The sequence below is a fragment of the Pinus tabuliformis genome, chromosome 8, assembly GCF_031772625.1.
Source record: "Pinus tabuliformis cultivar Carrire ecotype Pingquan chromosome 8, CPIR1, whole genome shotgun sequence".
Lineage (NCBI taxonomy): Eukaryota > Viridiplantae > Streptophyta > Pinopsida > Pinales > Pinaceae > Pinus > Pinus tabuliformis.
The window spans coordinates 853,821,599-853,832,580 of NC_142294.1; the positions used below are offsets into that span (position 1 = coordinate 853,821,599).

At 36.5% G+C, this 10,982-nt stretch overlaps 1 pseudogene; it reads left to right on the forward strand.

Moving 5' to 3' along the window:
- The first annotated feature begins 1,191 nt into the window (after positions 1-1,191).
- LOC149238253 (BTB/POZ domain-containing protein At5g48800 pseudogene) overlaps positions 1,192-10,982 on the forward strand; it is a 43,241-nt pseudogene continuing 33,450 nt past the window's right edge.

The following is a 10,982-nucleotide window of genomic DNA, read 5'->3' on the forward strand; positions in this document are numbered from 1 at the left end:
CTGGAACAAAATCAAGAGCATGAACGAGAGAGGAGAGTTGAGGCTGCTCCACAAGATCCAGCCTAGACCATGGAGCCAATGGACCAAATCAGCAACACTGTAATAAGAGAAGAGGTACCACATCAGGTTGAGGTATAGGATTTTGTTAATATTTCCGTTCAGGGTGTCCCACAAGAACCACCCTCGACCGTGGAACCAATGGAGGAATATGAGCAAGGACAAGAGGGGCCCAAAATGAAATATCTATGGGGCCAATAGAAGGAGAGGCCATGGGTATAATGGACAGAATTGATGTAATGCTAAAAGAATCCATTTTTATCAATGCCATGCTGGAAGAAACAGTGCCAACATTGTTTGTTCAAGAACTCCTGGATACAGAAGGTGGTGTTACACAAGAACCACCATCAACCTATCTAACCCTGGATATTGTAGAGGAATTAGATGCTGAGACTGACGCTGCTCCACAAGAACCAACATCAACCTCAGAATAGGGGATTGCATAGGCAAGGGTTTCAACCTAGAGCATATATGTTGCAGACAGAGGGAAAGAGCCCAAGGCCACAATCAGGGTCGAGATATCAGGTAGAAAAATTCTTTCAATTTTCCTCTTACTTCTCCATTCCAAAAGGGGCGAGGGTATCTCACTGTTCTTGACACGTGGAGGAGGATGTTTCTGTTCTGCCAATTTTTAAGTTTGATGGGTCAAATAAGAAACCAGCTACCACAGGTTTGTTGGCCACAAAATTCCACAGAGACCTTTCCCAAGAACCCAAAATAGAGGAAGAGGCAGGTGTTTTTGAAACAAGGGAACCTAGAGGGGAAATTTTGGTTGAAAAACCGATGGAAAACCATCAAGTGAGTATGCCACCTATCGAGATAGCTTCACAATAGGTCGAGGCAGGAGTCAATAAGGAGACCAAGCAAAACATCTATGTCAATTAACCCTATGGATACTCTCTAGAGTGATCCACCACTTGTCGAATTGGTTGCAGTACCAGATGAGGTGGTGGTCAAACAAGAATGGGTAGAATTGTGTGAGCAATGTAGGCTAAATATTAAGTAAAAATATCAGCAGAAATTCAAAGAAAAACACAACTCAAAATAGAGGTCAAGAGGCTGAGAAGGCAGGTGCACCGGTTGAAGGAACATGTGAAGAAATATAAGCGGCGGGCTAACAAGCCCAAAGCCATGATGGCCAATGCAGAGACACAGCTAGATGGAGTGGCAACAACCTTTGTTGCCACTCAAACATATGCTATAGAGTATTTGTTTAAAGGCCGTGATTTTTCTTTGACAACTGAAGTACAAACCTGGAAATTCGTCGCGACATGATATCAGAACAAAGTGAAAAAAGCCCAAGAACGAGCATCCATGGCTATCTTCGAATATGTGGAGCGCATAGATATAATATGATTGAGGTATGCAAAGTAGAAACTCAAAGTGGAGCGGCCGAAAAGGCAAGTGGCAGAGTTGAAAACTGACAAAGAACAAATGCTCCACTTAGCATAGGAGGTGATGGCATGTCACCCTCCCGATTCCATTTATTATTTATTTTTTACATGGACATTTTTTTCTTCTGTTTGGAAAGCATATAGAAAGAAATTAGTCATGAGATTGAGGATGGTGTATAGTTCCTCCAGATATTGAGAGCCCATGATGTGCTAACTCAGCATTTGATGTGTGATCTTTACATGCATCGGTATCTCCTGCGTGTTGATATAGAATTTAATCTGGTTACATATGTGGGAGACATTCATTTAAGGGCCCTAACCTATTACACTTTTAATCAGATAAGTTGGTAGAAGGCTTCTAATATGTTCAATTCAAATGAGGCCACGAAGCCTTTTATGGCAAGAGGAGAACCCGAGAGATCAGTGACTATCTACAATAAGCACAAAACATTTTTAGAAATTATGGGAAATAAGGAATGGATGTTGAGGACACAAAAGTGGTGCATTGGTCTCTGTGTTAAGCAATTAGTCACGTTTGAAGCTGAGGCCCTGGATAGTTATCTTAAAATGTGGATGATGTCACCCACATCTTTCTGGAACATAGAACTGTATGGAGCACCAAATTTTGCACGAGCACTCAGTAGGGTGCCAAGATATGTGACATGCATCTAAATATGTGGGGTTCAATGGATGGGAATTTGATTTCAGTACCCTGTCCTTTGGTTTCCAGTAGAGCACTACACCCCAGCATATAATTTACCAAATGATTGGTGGAAGGAAGTTCTTATCTCAGATGAGTTTAAGTTCTAGGAACAGAAATGGCTGAGGAATATGATCTCGCCTAGCTTCATGAAGCACATAGCCTATCCAACCCAGAACTATGGAGACAACGATCTACATGAGGGCGTGCAAAAGGCTAGTTTGGGGGAGATGTTGGGCACCATATTGGCCTATCTTTTTCCTGCATTTCCACTCCTCTTTTCATCCCTTTTTTTATTCATTCACATATAATTACTATGTAAAACTATGAGGTAATTCCTGTTATCATTTCTTAAGATATTTAATTAATGAATTAGAGTCATGAGGGTTTTACCTATGCAAACCACTAAAACATTTTATGACCACAGATTATGGAGCACAGGTATTGACCTCACGGCATATCGCAACAGTTCCATGATTCATAGTAGTTGATCGACCACAATGAAACAACATAATTGATTTGCAGTTGTTCTCACCCCATTTTGGATCATTCTTGTTCTTGCTCTCTCGGCGGTAATGCTGTGTTGAACTGATGTATATCTTTGGGATATATTTGCCAGGTTTTGGTGAGAGATGTTACTCCCCTTTGTACTGTATAAAAGACGGGTCCTTCTGGTAGAAGGGGTTAGCCAGACCCTGAATTGTATTGTAACATAATTGTTCAGATTAATAAAATACAACCGTTTTTGCTAATCTATCTTTTGCTATGAGTAACGCAACCCTGATCAGAGAGCTGGGCCTGCTCTTCTGATTAGGTGCTGTGTGTTTCCTTGTTATATGTGTATTCTTCATTGCTGTGTTTATTTCTTGATTGCTGTTGCAGATTATTTAGATCACATGAATACCTTTTTATGTTCCGTAGTTGAGTTTCTATCTTTTTTAGTAATGATTTGATTTGGTAATCACGAACCCTTAGTTGATGACAGATTGTAACCTGTCCCCTACATATACCTTGTGTGTTGCCTTGAAAAGAATACGCACCCATATTGCTACATTAATGTAGGAAAAGGGGTGAATAAATTGTTCATACTTGGACACGAACAAACATTACTGAAGAAAAATGCATTTTCATGGACTCTAGAAGAAACTAAGACCTTTGAACATCTTAAAGAGGCAATGTGCCAAGCATCGGTCTTAACTATGCCAAACTTCACAAAAAACATTATTATGGAATGTGATGCCTAGGGAAATGGAATTGGTGTTTTCTTAATGTAAGAAGGAAGAACCATTGCTTTTTAAAGTCATTCCATCAAAGAAAACTATTTACAAAATCCTATTTATGAGCACGAAATGTTGACAATACTACATTCACTAAATTAATGGTGACCTTACCTGATGGGAAAACACTTCAAGTTAAAATCAGATCATGATAGCCTTAAATAACTTTTGGAATAAATATTATCTTCAGAAGAGAAGAACCAATCACTCTCATGCCTAAGCTAACCATTATGTATCATTTGTATCATCCAAGAATTTTCGTTTATGTAATGCAAAGAAGGTTTCCCTTTTGAAGAGGATAAATTTTAAGTCATTGATCTATATTTTCTTCTATATTGTGAGATATTTTCATAACATTTTGTATCAGAGCTTTGGATTCTAGGGTTTCCCTACTTCAAAAAGGAAATCTTGGAATTTTTGTTATATTTTTTTTTCTACGATGCTTAAGAAATTGAAATTTTCACCACGTGGAGTAGAAGTTGTGGTGAACTTTGTGTGGAAATTTCATATCTTAGTTCACTATATTTTCTAATATATGCTCTAAAGAACCTTAAGACATCACTACAACATTGATTTGTTGCTTTATTTGCATGCAAGCATGGAAACCCTTGTTGATATGTTTGTGTCTCTCGTGATTTTCTTTGAATAAATAAATTTGCTATGGTACTTTCCACCCAAATATATTCTCTTAGGTAATACATTAATGCCTTTATGAGCACAATGATAAGTGTATAAATCATCATGTGATTGTACATAATGGGGTCCATGTTAATCAATAGATTAAATCATGTTTTCTTCAAATAATTAATAGAGGTAACAATTGGGTGTTAAATCACTTTAAAATATACATATCATTTTTTTTAAGATATTAATAAGATTCGAGCATTATAATAGACAATAAAGATAGAAACTAAGAAGTTAGTAACATCCATGCATCCATGCAAAATGTTTTAGATTTTAATCTCACAAATTAGTTGTAATCATTAAATTATTTACATATATAAACACTGTAGATATATATATATATATCTATAATATATATATATATATATATATGATATGTATGTATGTATGTATGTATGTATGTATGTATGTATGTATGTATGTATGTATGTATGTATGTATGTATTATGTATGTATTATGTATACATCCAAATGATACAGAATGGTTTATTCAACACCAATCACTCTAGAACCTAAGCTAACGATTATAATGTACTCATTTGAAGCAATCTTGGAAACGCTAACAGGGGCACCAACAACTAGTATCGAGGGAGAACGACCTCTGAGGAAGAAAACCCTGAAGGATTTAAGGGATCATATCATAGAGAAATTCATGACGATATTTATAGGGAGCTACATAATATTAATCTCCCATAATTTTCAAGAGGGCGGGCCATAGAATGTGTTGAGGCATGGTTGGAGGGTATGACAATGGGTTTTGTGCTAATGGAATATGCCTCCACCTTGAACGAAAATATCACTATATTCTAGCTAAGAGAAAGTGTTTTATTTGGTGAGTATATCTAGAAAAGTAGTTGCATGGCACATCAGACAACATCCCCTAGGAGTTGTTCAAGCAAATATTTAGTGCAAAGTAATTGCCACCCTAATTTAAAGAGTAGTAGGTTGGACCCTTTTGTGCATTATTCTATGGTAGAAAAATAGTGGAGGAATATGAGATTAGGTTTATGGAACTCATCAAATATGTCACCTATCTAGATACTAATGAATTCTAAGTTGAACATTTCATGTATGTCCTAAACCTGTAAATCAGGTCCATGGTCAGAAATTGGAGGCCATTGTTCATAGAAGAGGTGGTTGAATATTCCCATTATGTAGAGGATCATCAAAGGATCAAAAGGGACATCAAGCTAACAGGCCCGACAACTAGGATTTATGGGAAGACCCCTAAGAAGTTCTTCAGGGGGTATTTCAAGGTCACCTCCTTATGGTGGTAGGTTTACTCCAAAGGGAGTAGGATCAAGGACACCAATGGTATCTAATATTATATCTATGGTTTTGTCCAGGTCTAACATAAGATAGTGAAACTCTCAACGAACCTCAATAAAGGAAGAAGCATGCGAGGAAGGAACTAGTTTTCAATAATCTTAGAGAATGGTGGAATGAAATCACCATAAGTTAATTTTTTGGGATGTGGAGGGCCTTATTTCCAGCGTGATTTCCTAGAGGCTTTGTTAATGTTTTCTCATAGGGAAGGAAAATATCAATCATTAAATACCAAAGGAAATCATATAATACATGTAACAATCAACAAAAGCCAGAGAGAACATCAGTCCACTGTGTTGGAGCCATCATGCACAATTAAAAGCATAAAAATCAAAATCTTATTTTATTTTGGTGAAATTAATAGTTTCATTTCTTTATATGCATTATATAAATGTGTGTTGGCATCATGCAAGAAAAAATATTTTAGATAGGTAGAAATGGATTAAAGGGAAATTTAGTTTGTAGAGTCAAGTTTTGAGGAATGCATGGTTTATTTAGTGGTTTTTTAAACTAAGTTAAAAGTATACTTCACTTCCTTGGGAACTTAGCCCATGATGATAGGGATGGATTGGTTGGATACTCACCAATATTTGGTGGACTATTGTGCAAAGAGAATTCTCTGTATAAAAGATGTAGAGCTTATCCAAATTCCTGGTATTGAAAGGAAGGTATATTTACACTTCATATCATCATTGAAAATGAAGTGTTTTCCTAATAAAAGGTTATCAAGTATATGTAGCAAATGAATTAAGAAAGGAAAAGGGACCATCCCTAGAGAAATATCCTATCTTTCTCGAATTTCAGAATGTTTTTCAAAGGAACTACTAGGATTACCTCTTCAGAGAGAGCTTGATTTTATAATAAGATTAAAACCTTGTGCATAACCAATCTCTAAGACAAGTTATAGAATGATGGCTCTAGAGATTCAAAAATTGCAAATACAATTGAAGGAATTATTAAAATTAGGACTCATATAACCCAGTATCTCACGTTGGGGCGCACTTTAATTCTTGTGAAGAAGAAGGATAGTTCCTTGTGACTCTATATAGACTATCGAGACTTAAATTGAGCTATAGTAAAGTATAGGTATCCAATTCCCCGAATTGATGATCTCTTCACCTAAATGAAATGGTATTTTGTCTTTTGAAAAATTGGTATACGGTCAAGTTATCATCAATTAATAGTTGAAGATAGTTATATACTTAAGAAAACATTCTAAACATGCTTTAGCAATTACAATTTCATAGTGGTCACCATTTGGGTTGACCAATACACCTGTCGTATTCATTAACCTTATCAATAATAACTTTCGTAAGTATCTCGATTCATTTGTAGAAGTCTTCCTAGATGATATGCTCATCTATTCCAAGAACAAGAAGGAGGATGAATAACAGTTTCATATAGTATTATCTTTCCTTAGGGGGCAGCAGTTATATCGGAAGTTATCCAACTATTCCTTATTTCATAAAAAGATTCATTACCTAGGTCATATTCTGTCTATTGAAGGGACCTTAGTAGATCCTGAGAAGGTAAAAGTAATCATGGATTTTATGATACCTAAAAATGTGCATGAAGTGCATAGTTTTATGGGTTTTGTGGGATACTATCAAAGGTTTGTAGAAGGGTCCTCAAAAATTGCAAAACTTTTCACAAACATCCAACACGAGGAACTTTATGTCACACATGATTTGGAATTCGTTGTGTTAGTTCTATATTTAAGTATATGGAGACACTACCTTGTAGGAAGAAGATTTTTTCTCAGAAGTAATCACCAAGGTTTGAAATACTTGTTTACTCGAAGGGACTTGAATGTCAAGGAAAGGTGATGGAGTGAATTCTTAAGGAAGCATAACTTTTGAGTTTCATACATCAAAGGGAAGGAGAATGTAGTAGAAGATTATCTAAGTAGAATACCAAGGATATTTTCCCTTATACCCTTCAAGGTAGATTTGAGGTAGCAAGTGCTAGAAAATATCTTGGAAGATAGTTGCTAATTAAATGTAAGATTCAGGCTTCAAAGTAAAGGTCCAGGAGAACCTAAATTTCAAAAATATGAACTGGAAAATGATGGATTGTTTCAATTCCAAGGAATAATGTATATATATAATATTGGATATATCCTAAACACCTTCCTTAAGGAACCCCACTGTTAGTATCACTCTTTGAAGCCTTCCACCAGTGATCAAATATGCTCTTACAAAGTAGTTTTAGGATGTCAAGGTCAAATTTTGTCATTTCAGTGAGTATTAAAATAAAATTTGGTCACTAGGTATTAGGTCTAGGGTTTTTTTTCACTCATTCTAAAGTTTTCCAAGTGTTAGTCCATGTCACCATTCAGCTGAGTGTACCATCATTCAAAGACTTGTCATCATCATTTCAGGTTCCAATGGGTCATTTTACACCTTGTTCATGCTTCAGATGTACTTGGGTAAGGCTCATTTCCCTCTCCTAGAGTTTTGAAGGTAATTTCTCTTGGATGGTCAAATCATCAACAAAACTTGTATCTTGATGTTCATAAACCTCCCCTATCCTTAATGTACTTTATTAAACACTTCCCATCACTGATATCCCTCAAATTCCTCATTTTCCCACAAACCCTAGTTTCTTGCTACAATTTGACAATTTTCTAGGCTAGGCCTATGTTTAGCCTTTTGGACCCCTTCCCCTCACTCAATATTTTGAGTTCCACTTTCCCATGTTTCCTAACATCCCTCCTACTTCCCAAAATTTCTCAAGAATTTAGAAGCCCCTTATCCCCTTCATTTCACTTCATTTCCACAAATCCCTTGTTCAACACATCGGGATAGGTTTTACTCAAATAATGTTCCTGAGCAAGAAAAAATGAATTTGGAGAAAGGGAGAGAGTTTTTGTCCAAAATAGGTGAAGGAAGAAAAAAACCCTTCACTTTTACACAGGTATCATTATTTTAGAGAAATGTCAAAAATTTAGTTGCCTCAGGAGAATTAATGCACCTCTGAAGTGACCTTGGGAAAATCAAGATTTCCCCTAGCTTGGTTGACCAAATGACTTTCTTGATGAGTTAGATGATAACTAGACACAAAGATATTTCCAATGAGCTATCATGAGCTCAATTTGGAGTTCAGGAAGACCTTCAACAGTTGACTGTAACAACACTCTACCTTTAGGTAGCCTCATTTTGCACATTTTGACCAGTCGTGCGAGATTTGACTTTTGATAGGGAAAATAAACTCCAAATTGAAAAATTCAAGTTGCGTTGGAAATTAGACTCAACATTCTTTGCAAAGAAATATTGTGCACCAAATGTAGACATGAGGAAGGCCTCCAAAACACGATTTGAAAACGGTGCTATGCAGAAAATCAGTGGCGCTACGCATGGAAATTTTTAACACAGGATTTTCCAACAGGTGCGTAGCGCCACTGGCACTACGCTTTTGATGGAGGAAAATTCTTGCAAAATGGCTTACATATTTGCAATTAGCATGAAAAAATATTCATGCTCAAAAATGGCTGAGAATTTTGGACAAGTTTTAGGTCTCCAAAAGGGCAAAAAACACCGAAAAAATGCCCTGTCTGCCACCTTTTTGCCACACAGGAAGAAGTCTTGGGAGACTGCATTTTTGAAGGGGAAAATGGACTCCAAATAAAGAATTCAAGTTGTCTCAGAAAGTAGACTCACCAAGCTTTCGAATGAGCTATTCTACGCCTGATTTGGAATTCAAGAAGCCTTCCAAAACTAGTCTAGAAAAAGTGTTATGCATAGAATCAGTGGTGCTATGCATAGGAGAAAAAATTGCCATTTTTGCCTATTTGCTTATAATTTCGCCTAGTCTTCTACCAGTTCGAATTTTCCTCTATCATGGTCAAATTAATGATGTAAATTGATGTAAAAATGATCTAAAAATGATGAAAATGACTTAAGGAGGTAGATACATCAGTTTTATGTGGTTTTGAACTGAATGAATCAATTTCCATGGTTTTAGAGGCAAGCTGTTCCACTGCCTATTTTTCAGTTCCTAGTTTAGATCTTGTTGAAACAGCTCCTTAACTCATGGATTCAACCCCTAATGGATAGCATAGGTGGTTTGATGCCTATATCTTGTACTTTCTTAGTCATTTGTCAAGGTTGGACTTTTGTGGATGCATTGAGCTACTTTGTACATCACTTCTGTAGTTTGGCAAGGAAATAAACCAGGGTTTTCGAGCATTTTGAGGGATTCTTGTGGTAATGAGAATTAGCATTGTTTTATCCTCTGTTGTTTAGTTTATCTTATGTGGATATGTGCCATCATCTCTCTTTTTCTGCATAACTAAATGAATCAATATTAAAGGGTGGAATCCATGATGTTCAGTGCTCTGCTTGGGCTTTATTTAGTTCTAAATGTTTCTACTGTTTGAAAAGGACTCATGAAACTTCATGCCCTCTACAACTACTCACCAGTATTTAGAGTCACCATCACATTCATTTCATTTCAAGTGATAAAACACTTCCTACCTCGCCCATAAAAACCTCTCCAAATCTGTGTTGATTTCTCGGACCCAAAGTTGCCTTCCTCATCTGATCTAGCAACTAACAATTAAAATCAATAAAAATCCTCTGAGCATATACCTAGCCTAAAATTAGTATTCATATTAGTCATCTCAACCCTTCCTTGATATATTTTCATTGAGATTGACAAGGAGAGAGACCTCTCTAGACCTGGTAGCTATAGCTACCAAGTTAAGCGTGGTTTGATGTTACCCTAGACCTACCTTTCTCACCCTGAGGTAGATTTAGGCACTAACATAGCATCGACCATACTGGGGAACGTAGTTTTGTGTCCTAAGCAAAATGTAATCAAGTTCAGATCTGATTGTTGATGGTGGACAATGATCAGACACTGGAAAGGCTGAAACCATTCACCTGGCGATTCCAAATCAGTTTTGAGATCAGATCCAAGGACTCCACTGGAGGATGAACCTTACCAGCAGAAACATGAAAGGACGATATGACAGATCAGTTATTCAAGTTGGAATTTCATCCAAGACATTATGTTCTTTGTTATAAATTATTTCTTCTCTTTTCCTGAGAATGTCATGAAGGTTTTACAAAGTATATTATATTTGAGAAAAGATCCTCGGCCTACATTTGATTCCTTCCCTTTGTAGATTATGAATACCAAAGATTTGCATGCCTTTGATCTTGATCAAGACCCTTTTTCTAAAGCTTGTGATGACCATCTTCAAACTGATGAGCCTCAAGACCAAGAAAGGTTCTACACCCTCTGTACATACTCCTATACCTTGTAAAATTCCAGATCGATACAAGCTATGATTTTACCTCCTATATCCCATGCTTTCCCTAAAAATCATGACCTATATCTACCAAGATTTGATGGTGAACGCGACAACATCACTGCTGAGAGACATGTATTTAATTTCGAGTCTTTTCTTGATATTTTGAAGTTGATGAAGAAGATGTTAGTATTAGGATTTTCTCTCTTTCTTTGCAAGGCAAGTCAAGAGTTGGTTCGAAACCCTACCTGATGCGAGCATCTCAAATTTCCAGTAGTTCATCAGCATTT